General features: G+C 42.7%; 1 long non-coding RNA gene across 2 annotated transcripts in view; it reads left to right on the forward strand.

The window, feature by feature from the left end:
- The window catches only part of LOC126100349 (uncharacterized), a 529,383-nt gene that overhangs the window by 287,399 nt on the left and 214,374 nt on the right, over positions 1 to 27,610 (forward strand). Inside the window, exon 4 of one of the 2 annotated variants that reach the window (XR_007522153.1) lies at positions 14,215 to 14,364. The exons of the other annotated variant lie outside the window; for it this stretch is intronic. This is a non-coding gene — a long non-coding RNA (uncharacterized LOC126100349). The remainder of the gene's footprint in view (positions 1 to 14,214; positions 14,365 to 27,610) is intronic. 2 annotated transcript variants of the gene reach the window in all.

Raw genomic sequence — 27,610 nt, forward strand, 5'->3', positions numbered from 1 at the left:
GCACTAATATCGTACCTTGTCAGTTACGGTGTAAGTATTTTAGTGCGCAACGATTTAAATTAGCTCGTTTTGTGCAACGGTAAGGAGATAGCTGTACAATGAAGTTGTTGTCTGTTTAGCTGATAACCCAAACGAGTGTGGGCTATAAACTTTTTAAATTCTCATATTCTGACGTTTCATTTTCATATCAGTTCTTATATTCATTCTTATGTTTTATTCATATGTTTATTATTCAAGAAGATTTGGTGAATTCCCTTGGATGATACCGATCGTAGAAACATTCGAAACAGAACGACATGAGCATCGCGCGGCAGGTTCAAAAAATGGTTCAGATGGCTCTGAGCACTATGGGACTTAACATCTGAGGTCATCAGTCCCCTAGACTGGAGCGCCTAGAACCGCTCGACCACACCGGCCGGCCGACAGGTTCACCACTGTAACATTTTTCTCATATGAATCTCACGACTAGAAGAAACGTCATTAACATTAGTGAAGATTTCGAGCGTTGGCAATAATTTCTCAGTAAACCATGCATAATGGATCACTTTTCCTAGAAGTGACTCTTACAATTGATTATGACGCAAGATAACACTACAGGAATTTCACCGAAAACAATTTTATATAATTTTCTCGTTCCTTTTCTTTCCATTCATCTGACATGCAATTAGCAGACGAATAAGGACAACGTTATATCTATATACAGTGAAAACATTCGTGTAGTAATCTTCTACAGACATGGATTTATAAATGAAAAACAAAAGTAGTAATCGGGTTTCGAACACTGAGCGCAAAATTAAGAAGCCGCGACGCTAACACTGTGCCATCATTTTGTCTGAAAGTACGCGCGATAAAAGGCACATAAATACCTCGAAAACTTTGACTATAATTTTTTCAGAAACGGTCGAGTACCTACGGATAGAGTGAGACGCGTGTATGCGTATTTTGACCCCTCTTCCATTGACCAAAGTTTCTGGGAAATCGGGCGGCGGCACTTGCCATGTTCTCCGCGTTCGTTCAAAATGGCTCTGAGAACTATGGGACTTAACATCTTAGGTCATCAGTCCCCTAGAACTTAGAACTACTTAAACCTAACTAACCTAAGGACATCACACACATCCATGCCGGAGGCAGGATTCGAACCTGCGACCGTAGCAGTCCCGCGGTTCCGGACTGGAGCGCCTAGAACAGCACGGCCACCGCGGCCGGCTCCGCGTTCGTGGTAAACCCCTACTCTTAACTAGTAATCAATGGCTCGTGACAGGTAATTTGTTGAAAAGGTTAATATTTCTATAGGACAAAACATACAATATAAATATTAATAAGATGTATTTATAATTTAGGGGATATGTGTTTAACATTTTTGACCTTTTGTCATTTTAATCGTCAAGAGTTGGGGTTGTTTGGGGGAGGAGACCAGACAGCGAGGTCATCGGTCTCATCGGATTAGGGAAGGACGGGGAAGGAAATCTCCTGTGGCCTTTCAAAGGAACTATCCCGGAATTTGCCTGGAGCGATGTAGGGAAATCACGGAAAACCTAAATCAGGGTGGCCGGACGTGGGATTGAACCGTCGTCCTCCCGAATGCGAGTCCAGTGTGCTAGCCACTGCGTAATCGTCAAGAGTCTCAATGCATTTTAGTTTGAGCGCTAAAGCCCAAGATGTCGATTGCCATATCATAATAATTACATTTAATTTGTCTTGAATTGGCGCAGTGTGTGCTGCCTGTTGAGCGTTTAACATAGCTGAAGAAACAGAGGGATATGAACGAGAGATCATAAATAAACGCCGGCGGTAACAGGACTTGCACACGATCAGATAGATGGCAGACTGCGCAAGCCGTGGTAGGACAATGAAGTGATATGCAGGCACGGCGCATTCATCAATCACGTGCTCTAGTTGCACCACCCGCAGTCAGCAGGAAAGAGGAAAGCGCTAGGAGTCGTGTGCCGTCGCATGAAGGCTGACCCTGCAGAAAGGGCAAAACTGTGTTTCACCTCAGATCCATTTTCCCATACCAGTACTCTTCTGGCCACCTTGCCAGTGTCAGCATCACGCATTCCGCCTTTCTTTTCGTTAAAACAAGCGTCTATTTCATTCAATTTGAATCCATTATCTCGTTACGTACTGTCTAGGATATTACATCGGTTTGGGGACATCTCACTTTCATCATCTCAAAGGACAAGTACAGCACATCTGAATTCAGTCGCCCGTTTCTGAACGGTCGAAAATAAGAGATTAGACGTCTGACATATAGTCATCAACTACGTACGCAGTACCATTTGATGTAAAACCACCCAAACAGAGAATTAATCCGTATTCCAGTTAACCATTTGTACGAAACACACACGAGACGGTAGTTGAACACGTCTTATAAACTAAACTATTTCGCAGTCAAGATGATACTCGTACAACACGTATGTACGACGTTTACACCCATCACTGTCTGCTTTTTTGGGAACACGTTCCTAAAGCATTGTCGACAAAAAAACTGCTCTCAAAACAATGTAAATTTTTAAATACAACATTAAATTGTCGTTGGAAAACAGTATTGCAGGACATACCAAGTTGTGAGTTACGGCAGTGATATGAACTTTTTTACATTTACTGCCGTTGTATTTTCACAAATAAGGATATATATTGTAAAAATGTATTGAGATATTAGTCACATTAAAAAAATACAATAAAAACCTTGGAATAACTTCTGCTATATTTGTTAGATGATGCTTATTCCTTCCCATGTATACGTTTTGGACAGACATTATGTTTCTTTTTAGTTTGGTGGACTGATTGCTACTCTTTGTAGTAATCACTGGTCGGTCTACCTCTTCTTCGAAAATTGGTTGTTGATGTTTGTTGTTTTATGTTCTTACCCTCGGCTGCCTCCTTTGGAATTGTTTTCACATATCGTGTGACTGGCGGTGAGGGTCGAATAAAAGACTTGATAGTGGGATGACACGTGTAGCGTAAATTAATTGTTATCGACGTGGCTGCTTCTATTGTTTCAGCCGTTGGGGCAGATGGAGGAGCAGGGCATAATCTAAATTGTATTAATTGTTGTGCGAAGCGTTCGATTTTCTCTACGTGGTAAGCAGAAAAATTTAAAGCAGTTATCAGTCAGTGTGTCATTATCTGTCTATGTATGCCATTGTGTTTTGTTTGGATGCACACTATACCATGCGCTGCTGCTGTAAAAACAAAATGGTTCGTAGATTTCAAAGTACGTACGGTTACTGATCTTGTACCTTTCAAACATCAACTGCAATGCTATTGTATTCCGTAAACCAGTAAACCAAATAACAGTAGGAAAATGCAGTACACAAATATAGCACTTTCAAGGCATCCCTCTTCTGTTTGTTTGTTAATATACGCTTCTACGCGACACAGTTTGTATGTGACTGTACTAATTGTACTATTCATTCAGGAAAAACCGTAAAGGTTCAGGTACAATGAAAAAGAAAAATCATTAGTTTACATCCGATTTTATTTTTAAGTGCTGTAGAACCTCTCTAATTCGAGGCTATTGGAACCAAGTAGAGATAGAATTTGGGAAAACTATAATTACACGAAGAGTTTCAATTTTAGATATCTTTTCACTTACAAGTAAATTCAGAACTTGCTGTTCACAGTACTCCAAACGTAATATTTAACTGTATGAAGTTTCACGCATTTAGCACTGTCTATCGACCCTTTAGGAAACTACTGCAGTGTTGGTTTGATATAGTAATCGTTTGCCAGTCGGTGAGAGCAGATCGCAGTGGCCGAGACAATCGTAGATCTCACCAGGTGGTGTGATTAGATTTTTAGTAGGATCAGGATCTTCAGCTGTTGAAATCAGCCATAAGTTATACCTAATGTATGGTCCTGAAGTAATGAGTGACGAACAAGTCCGAAAATGATGTCGAGAGTTTCGAAATGGCAGCGGGGTTGCTGGCCAAGTATTCGGAACGATGACGTAGTTGAGCATGTGAAACAAAACTTCGAAGTAATCAACGATTGGCGATTAGTGGTCTGGCTAATGAATTCCAAAATGTTGCTCGAACCTCAATTTACAGGATTGTCACTGAACAGCTTCGATATCAAAAACCCAAGTTTTATACCATTTCCAGCATCGCACTTCGTCACCTAGAATGTTTTGTTGGCTTTTAATTGACAAAATAACGTTAGTCGTCCGTAATTACTTCGTCGAATCTTTCTATGTTGCGTACTTGTAGGGGCAGTACGCGGACCAACCCTACAAGTGTCAGGTTGAATGCTAAACACTGCTTGCGTGCATGCATACACCTATAAATGCACGTCGATGTATGAGGTGAACTTCTACACCAAATTTTTCCTCTTGAATAACGGTTTCAGTGTCAGAATGTTATCAAAACGAAACATCCAAGTCGGCCATTTTGTAAACATAGCCTGTGATCGTATGATAGAGGTTAATGTCGTCACAGTGTGTCAGCACATTGTGTTAAGCTAATACATTAAGATAATATAGTGTTTTTATCTCTTGTTGGAATTGTGGTTATGACAAAGGGTTGTTCATGTGCTTCAGTGTGACCCAAGTGTTATCACAGTGCCAGACGGTAGTGACACTTGTTGGTTGGTTGATTGGGCGTAGGGGACCAAACAACGAGGTCATCGGTCCCATCAGATTAGGAAAAGGTGGGGAAAGAAGTCTGCCATGCCATTTCCAAGGAACCATCCCGTCATTTGCCTGAAGCGATGTAGGGAAATCACGGGAAACCTAAATCAGGATGGCCGGACGCGGATTTGAACCGTCGTCCTCACGAATGGGAGTCTAGTATGCTAACCACTGCACCACCTCGCTCAGTAATGACACTTGTCAGTAGGATACTGACTTAGTCTTACAACGAGGTCGTTCGGACTGCCCCACTTCGATTTTCTTCCTATTTTGAAGAATGTGAATGCCAGAGCCTGGGCATCAATTTCCTAAGGCAGTTCGAAGCACTTCTTAGAAACACTGAAAAAATCGACTTTGAAGATTTGAACACTGTTAAAATTTTGAGAAGTACATTAACGGAACAAACTGCAGCTGCATGCGTAGCATGTAGTCGTATGATCCTGAGATAGCTGGTTCTGTTCTCGCTAAATGCATTTTAGTACTTTTATTCGAATTGTATATTTATAGCAAATTGCAGTATTAACCAAAAATGTTGAACCATAATATTTTAATAAAATTGAAGTTTTTATTTTTAATTAATAATGACCTAAAATGCGGGTATTGATAATAAATTCAAATTTTGTTAAAATGCGAGGTATTTCTGTGTTAAAATATGTAATTATTCGTAATCTGTAAAATAAAAAGGTATTTTATTTTCTGTTTGATGTTTCGCATTTAATTATGAAACTTTAATTTATTATGAACATTCTTCTTTTCACACAGTTAGTAATTAAAAACAAAAATTTATTTTTAGGAAGTTTTGACTGAATATTTGCAAATTAACGTTTAAAATTGATAATAAATATAGAATTCAGATAAAAGTTTAAAGAAGGCATCTAACGAGAATCGAACCAACAATCTCTCAATTACAAAGCTAGAAACTACACATGCACAAACAGTTTTAAGTAAAATTTGTCATTGTGCTGAAATACAACGGTTAGAACGTTTGCAATTGTTTGCACTAAGCAAGGGATGCTTACATTATTATTATTACTTTATTATTATCTTTTTTGACTTTTTTTTCTCAGACTTAAGTCTGGTTAAAAATGGAACGTGACGCGGACCTCGGTCAAGCGTGACTTCCTTGTAACTGTATGGTATATGTTATATTGCATTTAGGAACTTTCGGGTAATTGAACATGTATCAATAATTACAGATTTTTGTAGTTGTATATATATGTTTGGATGTAGCTGTATTGCATTGATGTACTGGTTAATATTGTGAGGTATGACTCCTGTAGTTGATAGTATAATTGGGATAATGTCGACTTTATCCTGATGCCACATGTCCTTGACTTCCTCAGCCAGTTGGATGTATTTTTCAATTTTTTCTCCTGTTTTCTTCTGTATATTTGTTGTGTTGGGTATGGATATTTCAATTAGTTGTGTTAATTTCTTCTTTTTATTGGTGAGTATGATGTCAGGTTTGTTATGTGTTGTTGTTTTATCTGTTATAATCGTTCTGTACCAGTATAATTTGTATTCATCATTCTCCAGTACATTTTGTGGTGCATACTTGTATGTGGGAACGTGTTGTTTTATTAGTTTATGTTTTATGGCAAGTTGTTGATGTATTATTTTTGCTACATTGTCATGTCTTCTGGGGTATTCTGTATTTGCTAGTATTGTACATCCGCTTGTTATGTGATCTACTGTTTCTATTTGTTGTTTGCAAAGTCTGCATTTATCTGTTGTGGTATTGGGATCTTTAATAATATGCTTGCTGTAATATCTGGTGTTTATTGTTTGATCCTGTATTGCGATCATGAATCCTTCCGTCTCACTGTATATATTGCCGTTTCTTAGCCATGTGTTGGATGCGTCTTGATCTATGTGTGGCTGTGTTAGATGATACGGGTGCTTGCCGTGTAGTGTTTTCTTTTTCCAATTTACTTTCTTTGTATCTGTTGATGTTATGTGATCTAAAGGGTTGTAGAAGTGGTTATGAAATTGCAATGGTGTAGCTGATGTATTTATATGAGTGATTGCTTTGTGTATTTTGCTAGTTTCTGCTCGTTCTAGAAAGAATTTTCTTAAATTGTCTACCTGTCCATAATGTAGGTTTTTTATATCTATAAATCCCCTTCCACCTTCCTTTCTGCTTAATGTGAATCTTTCTGTTGCTGAATGTATGTGATGTATTCTATATTTGTGGCATTGTGATCGTGTAAGTGTATTGAGTGCTTCTAGGTCTGTGTCACTCCATTTCACTACTCCAAATGAGTAGGTCAATACTGGTATAGCATAAGTATTTATAGCTTTTGTCTTGTTTCTTGCTGTCAATTCTGTTTTCAGTATTTTTGTTAGTCTTTGTTTATATTTTTCTTTTAGTTCTTCTTTAATATTTGTATTATCTATTCCTATTTTTTGTCTGTATCCTAGGTATTTATAGGCATCTGTTTTTTCCATCGCTTCTATGCAGTCGCTGTGGTTATCCAATATGTAATCTTCTTGTTTAGTGTGTTTTCCCTTGACTATGCTATTTTTCTTACATTTGTCTGTTCCAAAAGCCATATTTATATCATTGCTGAATACTTCTGTTATCTTTAGTAAATGGTTGAGTTGTTGATTTGTTGCTGCCAGTAGTTTTAGATCATCCATGTATAGCAAATGTGTGATTTTGTGTGGGTATGTTCCAGTAATATTGTATCCATAATTTGTATTATTTAGCATGTTGGATAGTGGGTTCAGAGCAAGACAGAACCAGAAAGGACTTAATGTGTCTCCTTGGTATATTCCACACTTAATCTGTATTGGCTGTGATGTGATGTTATGTGAATTTGTTTGGATATTAAGTGTGGTTTTCCAATTTTTCATTACTGTGTTTAGAAACTGTATCAATTTAGGATCTACTTTGTATATTTCCAAAATCTGTAGTAACCATGAGTGGGGTACACTATCAAAGGCTTTTTGGTAATCAATGTATGCGTAGTGTAGGGACCTTTGTTTAGTTTTAGCTTGATATGTCACCTCTGTATCTATTATCAGTTGCTCTTTACATCCTCGTGCTCCTTTGCAGCAGTCTTTTTGTTCTTCATTTATAATTTTGTTCTGTGTTGTATGTGTCATTAATTTCTGTGTGATGACTGAAGTTAATATTTTGTATATTGTTGGTAGGCATGTTATGGGGCGATATTTAGCTGGGTTTGCTGTGTCTGCTTGATCTTTAGGTTTCAGATAGGTTATTCCATGTGCAAGTGTATCAGGGAATGTGTATGGGTCTGCAATGTAACTGTTAAATAATTTAGTTAGATGTGAATGTGTTGAGGTGAACTTCTTTAGCCAGTAATTTGCTATTTTATCATTTCCAGGGGCTTTTCAATTGTGTGTAGAATTAATTGCTCGGGTGACTTCATGTTGCAAAATTATCACTTCAGGCATTTGTGGTATCATCTTGTATGTGTCTGTTTCTGCTTGTATCCACCGTGCATGCCTGTTATGTTGTACCGGGTTTGACCATATGCTGCTCCAGAAGTGTTCCATGTCTGTTATGTTTGGTAGATTGTCTATTTTAATGTGTGTGTTATCCATTGTTTGGTAAAATCTCTTTTGGTTTGTGTTGAATGTTTATTATTATTATTATTATTATTATTATTATTATTTGTAGTAGATATCAGAGTCCATTATGTATGCACAAGATTTTTTGCTATGTAAAAACATTTTCTTTTTTCTAGGTTGAAATGTTGTTTGAACTGATTTTAGATGTCAAGCATTGTTATATGTGGAAGCTCGAAATTGTGTGTAGTTTTCAGCGTTCAGATCTTGAAAGTTTTTTTTTTCCAACTGTCTTTGAAATGTGTACTGTAGTGCTTTGGGAATGCTATGCCCCGGCTCTGACGTTCAAACGCTGTAAGCATGAAGTAAATGGGAAAGGGCCAATCCGCAATTTCAGCTGGCCAGTCGCATTGCCTGCTGGCCAGTGCTCCGACTGGACTGGCGGCGCTGAGCCGTGTGGCCGTGCTTTACGAGCTATCCGCTAATTGCTTGTGGAGGACCGGACGGCTGCCTGGCTGTCCCGAGCGGAAAATTGCGCTCGCCCGGCGGCCGGCGGCTTTGTGAGTCAGGCGCGGGCAGCGTCCTGGCTGCCGCTCTCACTACCGGGCGTTGTGCACCACTAACTTACCCTCTCTCTCTGCTCCCGCACGTTACCCTCTGTTCCTGCTCTCAAACATGCCTGATTACCGTCTGTAGAACTTACCAGTGCTGCGTTTGGTTCTAACACAGCACTGGCGACCGTTTTGAAGTTGGCTGTTTGGCATATAATCTCCACCCTGCACTTGCCACCGCTGTTTCCACGGCACTTGTTCCATTTTTATTGAAACTGCAGTCAGTGTGTGGGTCGCAGTTTGATCTTAACGCTTCGGAAAAATTCGCAGAGTTCTCTAAATTGTACTGACGTGGCGTCTTCACTGCAAGTAACTGTTCCAACGCACTGAGAGGCGAGGCTCGAATCATGATCACGTACTATTGACTTGAAGGAATGAAGATTAGGGTTAACGTCCCATCGAGAACCAGATCAACAGAGACGTATATTGGTTTGATTGGGTTGGTGCTACACGTCACTCGGGTATTCAGACTTTGGCAGACTATAAAGTGACATAGATGAAATTTTACCTATTGTGTTATTCAAAACGTTAGCGTTCGTTAAAGTACACGATCCAACCATCAGTCAAAGCCTGAATAACCATATTTTCAGAGCGGACGTGCAGGAACAGAGTCAGTGACGTTCTGGAAGGTATCGACAGGGATGTGAAGTCATGCCGACCCCAGTGCCATGTCAAGCAGTTCTAGGTTCTTCGGTTGAGCATCCATTGCGCGAACAGCCAGATCGAGGTGGTCCCACAGATTCTTGATTGGTTTTGAATCCGGACAGTTCGGTGGTCAGTGGAGTATAGTAAACTCATCGTGATGCTCTTCGAACCACACACGTACACTGCAAGCTGCGTGACACGTTGCAGTGTCCTGCTGGTAGAGAAACAAACTGCATGTCGGGATGGACATGGTCCCCAAAGATAGATGCATAAATGTGTTCATCCATTGTGTGTGCCAGAATGGCGAGGTCGCCCAGGGAATTCCGTTCCCTCCTCCAGACCGAGCGAGGTGGCGCAGTAGTTAGCACACTGGACTCGCATTCGGGAGGACGACGGTTCAATCTCGCGTCCGGCCATCCTGATTTAGGTTTTCCGTGATTTCCCTAAATCTGTCCAGGCAAATGCCGGGATGGTTCCTTTGAAAGGGCACGGCCGACTTCCTTTCACGTTCTTCCCTAATCCGATGAGACCGATGACCTCGCTGTCTGGTCTCCTCCCCCAGAACAACCCCAACCCTCCTCCGGCCTGGATCCTAGCGACGATTGCTGTACGCGCCAACGGGCATCTGTCTGGTACAGGGTAAAATGTGATTCATCTGAAAAGGCCACCCGTAGCCACTCAGGATATCCAGTTGCAGTATTGGCGCGCAAATTCCAGCCTTCGTCGCCGACGAACAACAACAGTCACCATTAATGCATGAACCAGGCGCCTACTACTGAGGCTCCCTACGTAGCGACGTTCGCTGAACGGTCGTTGAAACTGTTGGTAGCCGCTCGATTCATGCGTGCGGTCAGATGCTCAAACAGTGACATGTCTATTTGTTGCACACATCTTCGCAGCAGATGCTCACCCCTGTCATGTATTGCCCGTGGTGCACCATAGTTGCCGGCCGTTGTGACAGAGCGGTTCTAGGCGCTTCAGTTCAGAACCGCGTGCTTGCTACGGTCCGAGGTTCGAATCCTGCCTCGGGCATGGATGTGTGTGATGTCCTTAGGTTAGTTAGGTTTAACTAATTCTAAGTCTAGGGGACTGATGACCTCATATGTTAAGTCCCATAGTGCTTCGAGCCATTTGATTTGCACCATGGTTGCCGCGGCGCCGGTTTTGTAGAGCGCCATTTTGCCATGCGCAGTATACTTTAGCTACTGCAGCACGCGAACAGTTTACAAACTTGGCCATTTCTGAAATGCTTCCACACTTGGTCAAAAAGTCACTGATCACGCCCTTTTTGACGTCGGATAGATCATTTTCGCGTTACGACAACGCCTGCACTGTTATCCGCTTCGCTGACGCAGACGCAGCGGCTGGACGATCTTCCTGAGCCTCGAGCAGGCTAAGCACAATGTGCTGTTCCTGCAGTACCTGATAGGATCGGGATTTGTGATCTGACGGATTGGGGGTCCTAACAATTGATTTGGGTTTGTCCTGAGTCTGCTGGGAAAGAGATCACTGCCGCAGCAGGTTCGGCCAGACTGAAGCGCCCAGAACCGCACGGTCACACCGGCCGGCGAAAATCAACAAAAGCAAAACGAGGATAATGGAATGTAGTAGAATTCAGTCAGGTGATGCCGAGGGAATTAGATTAGGAAACAAGACACTTACATTAGAATATGACTTTTGTTATTTGGAAAGCAAAATAATTTATAATGGCGAAATAGAGAGGATATAAAACATAGAATGGCAATCACTAGAAAAGCAGTACTCGAGAAGAGAAATTTGTTAGCAACGAAAATGGATTTAAGTGTTGGGAAGTGTTTTCTGAAGTGTAGCCATGTATGGAAGTGAAACATGGACGATAAACGGTTTAGACAAAAACAGAGTAGAAACTTTCGAAATGTGATGCTACAGAAGAATGTTGAAGATTAAATGGGTCGCTCGTGTAACTAATCTGGAAGTACTGAATATCATTCGGGAGACAAGAAATTTGTGTCACAATTTGACCAGAAGAAGAGATCGGTTGATAGGACACGTTCTGAGACATCAATGGATCACCAATTTAGTATTGGAGTAAGGTTGGGTTGGTGGGTGTGGGGGTAAAAATCGTAGAGGGAGACCGAAGAATGAATACAGTAAGCAGATTCAGAAAGATATAGGGTGCAGTAGTTATCCGGAGATGAAGAGTCTCGCACAGGATAGAATAGCATCGAGAGCTGCATCAAACCAGTCATCGCACCGTAGACCACAACAGCAGCAACATTTATGGAAATTCTTATCGGACGTCTTATTTGAAAAATTATAAGTAATTTTAAGGTTTGGCGCGCATACAGCACTCTAGCATACCGTCAACCGGTAGAATCGCTCCGCATTTTCCACGTCAGTTGAAGAAGCCCACGTAGCTGTGGTGCCGTGTGCTAAACCACACCTTGGCCGCACACACACACCAGCCAGTACTTATGACGTCAGCTGTTTTTCATAATACATAGAAATTAAAGTGAGGATGGAGAAGAGCAAATATATTGAGATCAGTAAAACCTGGTTCGGAAACGAAAGAGTCGAAAGTTGTGAAGCCACGCTTATTGTGGGATAATTTCACGAGACCATTTAAAAAAAATGTGGATAATGTAAAAAGTGAAAAGGAATTCTTACTCTGAGCTTAACTACATGGTAAGCAGATGATTTCCCGATACTGCCAGGGTTTCTTCGTTGGTTGGAGGGCTGGAAGGGGATGCACTCAGTTTCGTGGTGCCAATTGAGGAGCTACGTGACCGAGTAGTAGCTGCTAAACCGACAACGGGCGGGAGTGAGGTGTGCCGGCTGCCACTCCTCCATGCCACATCCGGATGACGCTATTGGCAGAGGATGACACGGGTATCTGTCGGTCTCGACTGGTCCGTCTTTGACCACAACGTTGGTTTTTAATCAGATGAAGAAGAGTGATTAGTTTTGCATCTAGAACGGCGTTGGAAAAATTTATCACATAGAACTTTTTTTGACATTGGAAACGCGGAGTTCGAAATGGTTCAAATGGCTCTGAGCACTATGGGACTTAACATCTATGGTCATCAGTCCCCTAGAACTTAGAACTACTTAAACCTAACTAACCTAAGGACATCACACACATCCACGCCCGAGGCAGGATTCGAACCTGTGACCGTAGCAGTCGCGTGGTCCAGCTGAAGTGCCTAGAACCGCTCGGCCACGGCGGCCGGCGGAAACGCGGAGTAATTGGTGACTGGCACGCCGAGTCACTTAGAACGTTAAGAGCCGTAAACGGCATTCCATTGAATCATACAGGTAGTAACTCTCAAGCGATCCGATGCCAACCCGCATCGTAAATCATCTGAGCAGCTCAGAGTGCGGTCGCGCCACGAGAAGTGCGTTGTCAGAAGCGAGTGGCACACCAGCGGGAAACTGCCTTGTGAGCATGCGTAACACCAGTAGCAAAGTCCTAGCGTCAGCCGTCCTATTGCTAGCGCGTGCCATTGGCGCTGAGGCAGCTCACATGCTGAAAAAACTGCAGCGATTTCTCCTGACGCGGGAAAAATAATTGCAATATAGGCAACGTGTTGCCTTGTTGTGCGGGGCAGTCTACAGACAACCGACAAGGCCTCTGTCTGTTGATCATCATAGCCGCAGTAAGGAGGTCGAATACCGCTCCTGGCCTCATCCTAACGAAGTAGTTACACAGTTTGCGATCTGACATTGTTTTAGTAACGTTGGTATACCTTAACGTGTGGATGTACAGTGTCGAAACACCATTGAAACAGATATCGTTCAGTGGTAACACCTCGTGCAGCTATTTGTTGTTCACGACCTATCAGCGTCAGAACTTTCTAATATTCTCCTTCTTTCTCTAGATCATTCTTTCCAAGCCCAGAAAGAAATTAACTTTCTGTTAGTTCTGAAATTTTAACATTGTCGTTCGTCAAAAATTTGTTCTACATTCTTGGTTCAAATGGTTCAAATGGCTCTGAGCACTATGGGACTCAACTACTGTGGTCATAAGTCCCCTAGAACTTAGAACTACTTAAACCTAACTAACCTAAGGACAACACACAACACCCAGCCATCACGAGGCAGAGAAAATCCCTGACCCCGCCGGGAATCGAACCCGGGTACCCGGGCGTGGGAAGCGAGAACGCTACCGCACGACCACGAGATGCGGGCTACATTCTTGTTAGCATGTTTCACTAGCAGTGGATTTCTAATTTATCCAGTTTTTTACTTCGCACCATCAGTCCCCCTGCCCACAAATATTAGTACCTTATACCGTTCTAATTTCAGAAATATCTACAGCTCGTAGTCTAGTGGTTAGCGTCGCTGCTTCTCGATTGGAGGGTTCCGGTTTCGATTCCCGGCTGGGTCGGAGATTTTCTTCGCTAGTGGACTGGGTGTTTGTGTAGTCGTGATCATTTCGTTTCACATTCATCACCAATACGCACAAGTAACAGAAATGGTGTCAGATAGAAAGACTTGCACCTGGCGAGAAACAATTCCTGAAGGTGCCTCATGGCCAGTAATGCTATCCAATCATTTCGTTTCCAAACCCAAAGAGCTGTGGCCGAGCGGTTCTACGCGCTTCAGTCCGGAACCGCTGTGCTGCTACGGTCGCAGGTTCGAATCCTGCCTCGGGCAAAGATCTGTGTGATGTCCTTAGGTTAGTTAGGTTTAAGTAGTCCTAAGTGTAGGGGACTGATGATGTCAGATGTTAAGTCCCATAGTTCTTAGAGCCAATTGAACCATACTAAGACAATTTGGGCCCATGTTTCTTATTTTTCTTTTTTTCTTTTTCAGAAGCTACTTTCCTTCCACATTGATTTGGTTTTCTCCATAACCAACTACAGTTTCGACACAGAGCAAATACTCCCATTTACGCACTGCATGGTATCATTGGTCAGTGTCTTTGATTCATATCGCACCTGCTGGGCACCCTGAAGGCATAAGGTCGGTAGAAATCACGCGCAGTTGCACTTCTCACCTCAAAATATGTCGTCGCCTGCAAAGCATCCTAGTGTTATCCTTTCGTCCCCACCACCCCCACCCTCCCACGCCCGGCACTTGCCTTCCCCCCTCTTCGTTTCGTTCTTTTTTATCTGTTGTCCTCTTCTTTTTCTTGTTTGCGAAATTAACGTTAGGTTTCTTCGTTCTTTCTTCAGAACTTCAACACCCACGTTCCATTATTTAGTCTACGTTTTGTTGATAATTAGTTGTTGTTCTTGAGGCTTCCGAAAGAAAAAAAAAACTCTGCCAGTTACTGAGCCCAGTTAAGAAGACAGCAGGCGTCAGGGTGCTTTGGGTCTATAAGGTACGTTGTTAATGTGGCCACTCTTATGTCGCACAAACAGTACGCACTGTGGACCAGCGCATGGAGGAATGTTAGAACTTTTATCGCCTACGCTACCCCTCAAATCCGCTTCAGGTGAGCAGACTGTAGAAAACGGTCACCGGATAAAATCTGATGGACTCACTTTCGGGAGGACGACGGTCCAAATCCGTGTCTGGCCATCCTGATCTAGATTTGCCGTTGTTTCCCTAAATCGCTTCAGGCAAATGCCGGGATGATTCCTTTGAAAGGGCACAGCCGACTTCCTTCGCCATCCTACCTAAATCCGATAGGACCGATGGCCTCGCTGTTTGGTCGCTCCCCCAAAAAAACCAAAAAACCTAAAATCTGATGAAACCTCTGTTGTGGGTCGCACCGGTGGCTTCTGGGACTATGTAATTAAAGGAGTCACTGAAATAAAAATCGTCGGTAATCCCACAATAGAGACGGTGCCCTGCAGATCAGCGCGGCATGGGATCCACCGATCGCGCGGTTGAAGCGAGCACATCGAAAGCCGAATCAACGCATGTCCGTATACGGCGATGCCGCGAGCACTAGTGACGTTACAGCCTGCAGCTAGTGTGTGTATAGGGCCGTGCCAGCAGTCCACTGGAATTCATTCCACGTGACAATGCCCGAGGAGTGCTTGGCCGATAGCTCTTCTAATTTTAATTGCTTTACGCGGCAGGAAACTCGACACCTTTTATTTGTCTGTCTTAATTTTTTTGTTTTCATCCTGGGATAGGCTATAGGTTAATTTTCACCTTAACAATTGTTATAATAAATTACCATTACTCGCACTTATTGTATGAGCCATTGTAACTTCTCAAATTTAATTTTGCCTTTCATTTCATTTTGTCACAGTAATTACTGTGGTAAGGAGTTTCCAGAAATTAATCATTTATTTGGTTCTGAATGTTTATTTCCTGAATGCGATGGGTTTTTGCGTGTGTCTACAGCTTAAATTAAAACAATAAAAGTTTCTGAAATATTATGTGCGTAAATCTTGTGAAGCAGATGACATACAGCTGCTTCTTCTGCACATAAACTGCGTGTCACTCTGGTAGATATCCACTGATTTGCAGGTAATACTTGTGTGAGGTTAATTATGTTCTGTATCGAGCCAACAGACCGTCGTTTTAAGTTGAACAAATCCACTCACAACAAAAATAGAAGTAACTTTATATAATTTCATTGTGAAATACAAATTTTTGTTTATGCTTCGTTTGTAAACAGTAATGGATGAAACAGAATTATTGATACAGAAGCGGGCTGCTAATAATGTAGGTATGACCGTTTCAGATTCAGATAATCAGCAAGGAAATCTTTAGTACCAGCTATGTGTGTGTGTCACTGTTGTCAACACACAGAACTTAAGTCTAAAATATCGATCTGAGCTAATTGGTGAACATTTAAGCGAACTGCGCTCACCACTTATAAGCCAGATTTCAAACAGCTCGCAGCAAAAATAAAAATTCCAGAAAGCACATCACAAAAGTAAGTTCTTGTTGTGTAATGAAATGTTCAATGACGTTAGTTCCAAAGAAAGAAAATAAATGTTCATTTAGCAGTAAAAATGTGTCATCTTTGAGGTTGAGGTTGGTCTATAAAAGTGCGCCTCTCTTCGGGTGAGAGCCATAAGTCTGCATCTCTCAAAGGTAATGTTAGTGGACACCGACTGATAAATAGTCTTATGATTTGGTATCAACAAAAAGGAAAGTTTGCCCATGAATTATCTCTTTGCGATCTTGGCAATATAAAATATAAATAGTAATGCAGAAGAAAAAATATCAATAACATGTAGAATGTTTGTACTTTATCAGAGCTTTAATGAATGTGATCGAATGCGAGATTTGTTTTCTATATGTGTAAAATTATAAACACTTTTGCATAGTGGCGACTCTAGTCGTTAATGCCGTCGTATTTCATATTTGATTGCGTTTGTAACAGTCTCTGTTACCATCACGATTAAAAAGATAGCAATGTTACCCGTTCATTATAAAACCGCGTACAACTGTGTTTGTCGCGTCGGGAGTGGGAATTTTGTCTGGCACGTGGAATTGCACGTGGCGGCCAGCGAGAGTTCAGCAACGCGGACAAGGTCGACGACCCTCCTTAGTGGGTAAGGGGTGGGAGAAAGTGGGGGCGACTAGGGGAGGGGGGGGGGGGGAGTCTGTGGCTAAGGAGGCCCTCTGCAAGACGAGCACCTCTCGCGGCCGTTGCGCGCCTGCCTACGTCATCCGCGCAGCGCCGGAAAATTCGGCACACCCACTTGCTTCGCTCGAGACCCTTCCTCGTGGCTTGAGACTCGCCCTGTCTCCTTAATTTTTTGCCTACGGTGTGTGCTGAAGATTTTGCTGATAAAAAGGCTGACGGATAGGAGCCTTACACTACACAGTTCTGCTCCATATACAGCTATCAAAAAGCTTCCATTATACGGCCGCATAGTCCAGAATTGGTGTGTCATCCAACCGACGAACCAAGTTGTAGATACCAGTTTGGTAAAACACCATGTCCTGGTGCGTGAACAAATCCGTAACTGCCTGCGATAGGAATCCTTGGCCTTTCAAGATCTTTTACGAGGAACCGAAGACGTAATAATCGCGCGGTAGGAGATCGGGAAAGGAGGGCGGGTGATCCAATGTCTCCCAGTTGAGTTGGCATAACTTCTGCGTTACGTTTGCGATATGGGATCATGAGTTATCGTGAACCAGAAGCATCTCTTGTCACACCATTTTTGACAGACATGCTGCCTCATACACATTGTTCATTCTCTCCCTTATCGGATTGGCTTTCCGTTGCATATACGCTGTAGTAACGTCCTCGGATGGAAGCTCTTTGATCGCCCGCTTGTATATATTGTTGTTCAACTGTTGACAGGTACAAACAGAAGGGACGAGTAGAGGACAATGAACCAAGCAAATAGTCGTAATTAACGTAGATTTGGAAAGTAATCGTAAGAACGAGTATGATATGAAGTACGCACAACTGCAGCCGTGCAATGTCAAAACATTTTTAATTCTAAATCTAAACACTGGGTGCTTATCCTTATGGTGAAAGGATGCGTATGTGATTGTAAACATTATAGTGCACCGGCACACTCCCATTTGACTGTTGGACAATATTTAGCACGTATAGTGTACATACCTATTGTTGCTGTTCGCACTCAACACTGTATTTCGTATAACAGCCGAGGTCTCCAGTTATATCATTGACGAAACTGCACGTAGCATAAATCCTAGACAGCAAATGTATCGTTCGTGAGTCGCCAAAACCATGGGCTCCCAGGTTCCAAGGCTTGAACCTTTTGGATGTTTTTGTGTGGAGATATTTTTAAACCTTGGGAGTATTTCAACCCTTTTGATAGTGTAGGGAACGTACTGTGGTTTGCTCTCCGTGCATTGGTAACACTCGTGCGATTGTTGAACGCTGACAGGCATCGATGATACGCAGGTGCGTATCTGCAGTTTGGATCCTTCGATCCTCGGGAATCGATTAAATGTCGTTAATGTATCCAGTCGCAATATTAAAGAATTTGTTTAGTTCTGTACGAACGTCAGGCAAATCTATCCGATCAGGGAACAGGTATATTATTAACAGAAGCTGTTATTAAATAGTGCTTTAAATAAGATATTTGCTATATTGAAGTGACAAATATGTATCAACATTCAAGTGATTGGCTTGGGGGGGAAAAAAAATTGCTTCTGTAGTTCCTTGCAGCTAAATGCAAGCGAATTCTGTCTTGTAAAAGACGTTTACAACAACAAAAAAGCTTCTCAAAATACACAAGACTGGTACTCTATAATAGGTCGTCAAGGTACAATGGTTTTATGGGATTAGTACATTCATTTGAAACACAGATATTAAGTCCCAAGAGGACAAGGAAAAGCAATCTGAAAAAATTTGTGATCTAAAATATGCTCTAGAAGGAAAATAGTGAAAGAGTATATAAATGAAAGCCAGAGTATACCAAATTTTTTGGCACGTAAAAAATGCAGGTTAAAATATTATTGTTACATCAAAAGAATGGAACCAGTCAGATCAACTAGGCAAGTTGCAAAGACCTACCTGTATCAATCCTAAAATTGAGGAAAAAAGGTATCGCAGCATTATTAGCTTAGATGAAACAAACAGGAGAAAAACAATAGTAAATAAAAGATGAAGGTATTAAGCAATCGAGACAATTCACGTTTGACTTTTGTCAGAAAAACCCTAGAAGACAAGAACGCTTGGTCTTACGAGGAAAAAAAAGTTCCCAGAGAGTGGAAGAAATGTGAGCACAAAGAAGGATTTTTGTAAAAATTTTTGGTTAATTGCGTTGACCCCTTAGTTTCAAACCGAGATTTTTCTTTATCTTAAATAAATGTAATCCCATAAAATGAGTACTTAATCGAAGAGTTGACCAATCAAATACGTTTATGAGAACTAGGACAGAACTCCATACTAACGTTAATGGCGACTTGTAAACTCACAAACGACTAGTTTGCGGACTCGAATTTACTGAGTCGTTTCTCCTTCTGTTATCGCATATTTACATCCATGTTATTTTTTGCTATTAATTGTGATACATTCTGTTGATCCATTCTTATAAAAATATTATCAGGAGTTGTCTTGGAATACGTTGACGAACGGTCCCTGAAATGCAATTCTCTGACAAGATCATATGTGCGGCCTGCCAGTCACGCATTTTTCCACTTGCTGTTTGTGTCGCTCTCGTATTGCCACCTGCTGGCCTCGTCGATTTATCGACGTGCCCAGTTCACATGCCGGCTGCTGTGTGGGGGTGGAGGGGGTCGGGTGGGACTTTGACCGGAAACTGGGTCGTTGCCGCGAGCGCCCCTGGCGGCCGCAGCCCGCACTAAGGCGCCGCGTATGCGAAGCGCGTGCGTGTGCGGCAGCAGCGGCGCTGGCCAGCATCGATCCCGGGACGGCCGACCCGAGCGCGGTCACCACGGGACACTGCGATCCCAGCAGGTTTGTGGCATGCCGTTGCTTGCGTAATACACGCACCTCTGTGTTACGGAGCAAAGTCCTGTGATGTCATCACACAGTGCACAATTTTCAGTTACACCAGAATGAAGTTTCACTCTGCAGCGGAATGTGCGCTGATTTGAAACTTCCTGGCATATTAAAACTGTGTGTCGGACCGGCGCTAGAATCTGGGCCCTGCACCATTCACGGACAAGTGCTCTACCGACTGACAGGGAAAGGAGCTGACGTCTGTGTAACCGATTTTGATCCAGTTTTGCAAGGATGTTATGTATTGAAAATCCAGAGACTGGGGTTTCGGCTGTTAGTTAGACAAAAGTTTTTGAAAAAATCTAGACCAACGTTGATGACGAAAAGTCGTATTATCAACGCTATATGTCGAAAGCGCGTATGAAACAAACATTTTTATTAGTATAAATATGATGCTCAGGTTTTCATGCTGTAGTTTCGTTATCCATCATTCAGTGCGGCTAACAGAGCGAGGTCGGCGGTCGGAGGTCAAGGCATTAGACTGCCAAATTGCTGTTCCGTTTTCAGTTCTTGGCCCCGCAATTTTTTTCATTCGATACTTTTTTCGGTAAGTCTGATAGTATTCTGGTATTCGCAATACTTTTCTTTGCCATTTTGAAGTAAAACATGGAGAGGTGTGGCTAAAATCATATAAACACATGCAGAGGTGTCCGGAAAAACGAAGACACTCTTTCATAGCCAATATTAGTGGATTAAAATGACGTACGTTACAATTCTTGCACGGGAGACTGTCATTTTATTTGATCAAAGTCACTCCCATTAGCAGCCAAAAACGTTGATACCGCTGAATTACTGATTTAACTACTGCTGTCAGTGTTGCCCGTGTGTTAGCCGCACTGGACGCCACAATGGTTTCTCGTAACTCGGTTCAGTGTAGCTGGCTTCTATTGATGAATTTCGTTTTTCAAGGCCCCCGTAAGCAGAAGTCGAGATGTGTAAGGTCTGGTGGAGACTGTAGTGGGTAGTCAACAACTCCTCTTTGACCTATCCATCGTCCACGTAGATTTTAATCCAAACAGGCTCTGATACCTCTGTGGTGGTGAGGCGGGGCGCCATCTTGTTGTGGGGAAAAATCTTTCTTTCCCAAACGCCTCTCGCGTGGCAGCTAAAATCAGTAATTGCCGCATATGATATACACCTCATCAGTTACGGTACCTTCAAAGAAGAAAGGGCCAACCAAACTTGGCGATGACAGAGCATACTAAACGTTAATAACCGGTAGATAAACATGTTTGTCCACGTCAATGCGAGGATTTTCATGAGCCCAGCCGCGCAGGATTAGCCGAGCGGTCTAAGGCGGTGCAGTCATGGACTGTGCGGCTGGTCCCGGCTGAGATTCGAGACCTCCCTCGGGCATGGGTGTGTGTGTTTGTCTTTAGGATAATTTAGGTTAAGTAGTGTGTAAGCTTAGGGACTGATGACCTTAGCAGTTAAGTCCCATAAGATTTCACACACATGAGCCCAGAACACGTAGTTGGGGCGGTTTACAGCACCGTTAGATTTGAATTGCGCCTCGTCAGACCAGATAACCGTCCTTGCAAACCGTTCATCCTCGCGAATCATGCCTTCACACCATTCTCAGTACTCCATACTTCGATCCGGGTCGTCCTCGTTCACAGCGTGCAGCAATCTTGAAATGTACACTTTCCTCTTTGAAGCCTTCAGAAATCGTCGTACGCTTGCTCGGCCTACCCTGCTTTCACGAACACCCTCCTTCACGGAAGTGACGTAATAAAATTTTGCAACGCAGCAGCGCTCGAAACTGGACTTGTTGACGTATTTGGTCGGCCAGGCCTTTCCATATGCACATCCTGAACAGTACTGTCGGCTTCAAATTTATCGTGAATACGATTAATTGTTATACGTGTTGGTGGCTGTGTTTTGCACACATTACGCCATTGCTGTTGTACCTCCATCATGTTTCCGAACTTCCGTTACCACCCCAATACGGCCTTGCGTTGCCCAAACGACAAAATGCGCACCAAGGTCTGATGAGGAAATAGTGGACTACGCTACCGCGCAAAATCGCAACGATCTGCCATTTTGTTCCAAAGATATTAATTATCAAAGAGTGTCTACATTTTTCTAGACCGCTCTGTATAATTATGACAGTTATTGTCGTTGTGATACACAGTACACAACAAACCTAAAGTATATTATTGGAAAAATGGAAATGTCGTGTGGCTAGGGCCTCCCGTCGGGTAGACCGTTCGCCTGGTGCAGGTCTTTCGATTTGACGCCACTTCGGCGACCTGCGCGTCGATGGGGATGAAATGATGATGATTACGACAACACAACACCCAGTTCCCGATCGGAGAGAATCTCCGACCCAGCCGGGAATCGAACCCGGGCCCTTAGCTGACCACTCAGCTAATCCCGATTGATCATCTCTTCGCGAGCGTTCTCGCCATCAGTGGTGTGAAACGTATCATAGAAACAGGCAAAACATAAATATTTCTCGCACCATGTGCAACGCACGAACGAAATCTCGCCGTATTGACACGTTTTCTGCTACGTTGTTCGTGGAAAACACGTCTAATTCAGTTTGCGCAAAACAGATCTATGAGATACCAATTTGGATGCATACCACACGTATAAATGCATATCTTGAAAGACAGACGTGGACAAGCGGTTATGGACTAACGCATGACTTTTGATAGCGTTGGCACTATCTTATAATTATTTACTCGGCTGTTATGTCGCATGATTTTGAAATAGAGCGATGAAGTTCTTTAGTGTCGGAGAAAATAAACGTCACAAAAAGAGATACGTTTCGGAGGTATTACTTTCGCGGTGCAGGTCGGTTGAGCGTCATTTATCACGATAAAAATAACTGTCAGTATTTTATATATATGCTTATTTGACTATTAATCACACCTCTCAGTGCTTTACTCCAGAAAAAGGAGATAAGCGTATCCACGTTCTCAGAATATTATCAGGTACACCATACAAATATGACTGAAGAAAAGAAGCCAGACCAAGAGTCGAACACGAACCAGTGGTTTGGCATTTAATGACTTGACCGATCGACAGCCGACATAGCTCTGCTAGACAGATGGAATGACGGTTATCCAAGCTACAGCCTGAAAATACGAAAACGTTAATAACTCGAACGTTATTGACGTTGGACCCCGTATGATACTGATAAAAAATGTTTCTAGACGATATTTCGATGTATGGCATTGAAAATACAGTTTTCCGTCATCAACTTTGACCTCGATTTTTTTCAAAAACTATGGAGTGTCTTGCAAAAAGCAGAAACTTGTCTATTTATTTTCAGTATAGAAGTCCTTGCAAAACTTGATAAAAATCGGTGACCCACATGTCAGACCATCTCCTCGTGAGCTAGCCAGGCACGACTCCCGACCCTGCATCACGCTTGTACCTCTCTCCTACCTTCCAAACTTCGCAGTTCTCCTGCAGCCTTGTGGGACTAGCACCCAAAGAAAATTGCGGAGAAAGGTACCGGGACAAGTAAAGCTGTGTGGTCGAGTCGTGATTCGTGTTTGGCTATCTCGATCCGTAGAGTACTTGTCTACGGTTCGAACGACACACAGTTTTTATCTGCTGTTTGCAGGTAGGCGGACCCGTAATTCCCATAAGTTACTTGTAAGTCTATGTCGTTTGATTCAAACCGACATCATTTATCAATTCGTAAATCGTTCCCTAGCGAATATCTTAGAACGACTGCCCAGTGGTGTCGGAAAAGCATCTGGCTGGAAGAGGCAGATTAGATTTACTGCTGGGTGGCCGTCTTGATAGTGCACTGTACTAGAAGTGGTTCTCCTAGTTGACCGTAAGTGTCCAGTTTGACAGAGTGAGTGACCGCCAGCGCAGTGGCGCGATTGGTGAAGTTCAGTGACCATATCGATGTCGCTACTGGCTGTATCGAAGACGCTCACAACGGCATGCATGTATTGACTTTTTCCAGCTCACTGTGGAGATTTGAAACATTTGTCGTAATGGTAAGTACCGCTTTTCGGTTTTTTGCCGGCTGTCCATCGAGGATCACTGCAGCAGTCCGGCTGTTGCATAACCGCTAAGTGCCAGAACTGGAGGCGTAATCTGCCTATACTGGCCAAGGTCGCGCAGCTCCGCCGGGTGACGCATACTCGCTGCGCTGCTCATGTTGGCTACAAGGCCATTAAAGAGCAGTCAACCCAATGTAGAAGCGCCGCGGGGGCCGACACGAATAAGTAATACGAGAACGTATCAGGTCTCCCCTCAGATTTCATTTCTCCAATGTCCCTAAAAATATATTCAAGTTTGTTTTTTAGACACACAGTTGGAGTCGTAACAAAGATTGCTACTAATATCGTGCCTCACTATTAACAAAATGAGTACGTACTTTAGTGACTTCGCTTTCCCATCACTCTGCTGTGTGATTCGACTGTGCAAATAACGTACAGCAGTCGTATTCAGTCTCTGCTTACCGAAAATCGTCCTTTGTCGGGATACTGGGTCTGTATAACGAAGCAAACAAGTAAGCATCTGAAGATAGAGTTTTCAGTTCCATAGCGGTTGAGGTGCATGTTGAAATATGTTTTTTTGTGACTTGCAGTAGTCTGGAATTTTATATGCAAATATGTGCAAAAGAAAAAATTTTCGACTCGTTTTTCGTGTCGCTTTTAAATCACAAAGCAGATGATTACGATTACAAATTCTTACTGATCGTCCAAGCATTAATATGTTTCTTATTTTCTTTTCTGAAGTCGCGATGTCAATTCTGTATATTGACTTGAAAAGTTCTCCAACGCCTTCTTTCGAAGAACGGCAAGAAATAATTAATTTTCTACATATTGTTACGCGAAATACTTTCTGAAAATTTCGTCGTATCTATGAAGCTATTACATTCGGTACTTGATTCCTCCCGATACTCATGTCTGTGGAACTACAGTGGATCGAGCTTCTGCCAGCTGCGAACTGTTTATGTCTCATTGGAGACCTGATAGAAGTAAGAGGCTTTTAATTTTGAAAAGAATAGAGAGAGAGAGAGAGAGAGAGAGAGAGAGAGAGAGAGAGAGAACGGCGGAAGGAAGGACGAAGAAGTATTAAGGCTTGACGTCTCGTCGACATCGTGGTCATTGTAGACGGGGGAGCGGTGGACAAGAGGGGAAGAAGGATGTGAGGGATGGAGAGGGGAGTGACAGATGGGAAGGGGAAGTGACAGAGGAAAAAGTCGGGCATTCAAGTGCAGAAAGCCTTCTACATGACCCATGGTGGCTGCTTTGCGTTCGCTTCGGAAGGAAATTGTGACAGTCTTGTTCCTTATACGTCCACTATATAGTTTATTGTGTGGTATGTCTACGTATTTCTGATACAGTGGCGAGTCAACCGCTCGGCGTTCCCTCTGATAAGAGTAGCATCGCCACATGGCAGTTCCTCTAACACGTTCATTGTTTTAGTGCACTTTGGAAAGGAGAGTAACACCCCTCTGTAACTGGTGCAACCTCTATTCCATGCGATTTCCTGTTTTAATTCAGTGGTAGGACATATACTTGCACACACATCAGGTGGTTTGAATTCCAAGAGTAGTATCTTGGAAGATAACTGAAGTATCTCCCAGTATTATGCTGTGAAGGTATTTGTACGAGTACTTACGTGAAACATCTAGGCAAGGAGAAACAGAAACTTTTGAAATGATGTCCTAGAGGTGAACGCTGAAAAATTGATGGGTTGATGGAATACTGGGGAAAAGGAAATTTGTGGCATAACTTGACAGGGCGCATCTTAAGTCATCAAGAAATCGTCGATTTGGAAACTGGGGGAAGTGTGTGAGGGAGGCGTAAAAATTGTAGATACGGATATGAATGCAGTAAACAGATTAAAATGAATGTAGGGTGCTGTAGTTACTCAGGCTTGCCCAGGATAGAGTAGCGTGGAGAGCTGCAGCAAAGCAGCCTTGAAACTGACGACGACGATGACGACAACAACAACAAAATAACGTGACATCCGTATGAATGATGACTATAGCCGTGCATCAACAATTCCATCGTCGATGTGGTAGTTGTATACCGGATGTAGGTGTAATGGAAATGCCGGGATGTTTTTGTCGGAAGGGACAGCCGATTTCGTTCCTCCTCCTCCTTGTCCACATCAAGCTCCTGCTCCGTCTGTAATAACCTGATCGCCAACGAGATACTCTGTTCTAATCCTTCTTCTGTTTGATGACAGTCCTTAATTTTTAATATTTTAGGTGCCGGAACGTATCTCTTCCTCCATACACTCTCCCCCCTTACTCTGCCATAAAAATAGCAAGTTTCAATTTTTTGAAACTTGTGATGAAACAATAAGAGATCGTTGTTCAAAAAACTATTCTGAAATTCAGATTTTTAAAACAATTTCTTATAATAAAAACAATAAAAACCGCGGGATTTAATATAAATAACAGGTGCTACCGTCTGTCCCTGTAGCAGTGTGACTTTGCTCCCTAGTAGCTGGTTACATAAAGGCACAAGTCGGTAGTTTTCGTGAATGTGATCTCATGTTTTCAATTGCTGCCAGCCGCAAATACTTGAATTGTAGCTGCTCGGTGAACATCTACCTACTGTTAACCGATAAAGCATTCAGTGATGAGTGACGATGAAGGCATTGCCGGTTCATCCGGTTCACGTGCTAGTCCAACTCCCTGAAGTGTAAGGAAGGAAAAAAAATCATGCTGTGACATAAACCACACGCTGAAATTTCTTCTCATTCCACACGCGCAAGGAACTCACGGGTAATGATAGCTTAAATGGACGTGTAAGTGCTTAGTCGAATCTTGTCATCGCGGTCGCTCCGAGAAGCCATACGTTGGACTGTAGGGCAAAGTGGGGGAATTTGCTGCACCTAAGGCATTTTGACCTTTGTTCTTTAACACCTAGAGGCTCCAATTTTCGTAGAGCATTCGCCATGTTTGTTTACTGTAATATATTTTAAAGGTGTAAATATACAGCTACATATTTTAGACAAAAAACTGATAATTAGGACGACACTGTATTGCGTCATTTTACCTGACGTACTGATTGCATTGCGTCATTTTACCCGACATTCCGGCTAAAACGACGCAGTAAGTGTGGTAAACTGGCACAAGGAATCGACCCGCTCATTTCCAGATCAGCTTCCCTGACCTGAAATTAATACTTTTACCCCGCTCCATCATCCTTGAAAGTTTGTAACATTATAACGGAATCACCCTGCGTATAGGTGCAGCTTCTCCAGCTTGCATCTAAACCTAATTTTGGCATGCAGCATGTAATCATAGTGATGAGCAGATGAATATCGACACAGAAGCTTGCATCGCATCGTTTTTTGTAATCCTCTGCTCACCGATGTACTGCCTTTTTCAACTTCCTTTTGTTGCAATAATTGATACATTGCAGTTATGTCTGCTGGGGAGGTTACTAGTGTTTATCGCACCAACTAAATGAAAAGTCAAGGCAAAAAAACTGGCCGGCCAGGGTGGCCGAGCGGTTCTAGGCGCTTCAGTCTGGAACCGCGCGACCGCTACGGTCGCAGGTTCGAATCCTGCCTCGGGCATGGATGTGTGTGATGTCCTTAGGTTAGTTAGGTTTAAGTAGTTCTAAGTTCTAGGGGACTGATGACCTTAGAAGTTAAGTCCCATAGTGCTCAGTGCCATTTGAACCAAAAAGACTGCTTTATTTCATTCTATGTGTATCAACCGTTCTTCAACTCACTGTCAGCAATTAATTTGTAACAAAAAACCTTGTACGTTGAGCTGTCTGCTTAATATCGTTCAGAAGAGAAATGACTCTGTGATGGGTTGAGCAAACGTACGTAGTACTCCTTTACTCCTATCGCTGCTGTCAAAGAGGTCTCACAAGCAGAGGACTGTGTACATATTTTGTG

Source organism: Schistocerca cancellata, chromosome 9 (assembly GCF_023864275.1).
Source record: "Schistocerca cancellata isolate TAMUIC-IGC-003103 chromosome 9, iqSchCanc2.1, whole genome shotgun sequence".
NCBI lineage: Eukaryota > Metazoa > Arthropoda > Insecta > Orthoptera > Acrididae > Schistocerca > Schistocerca cancellata.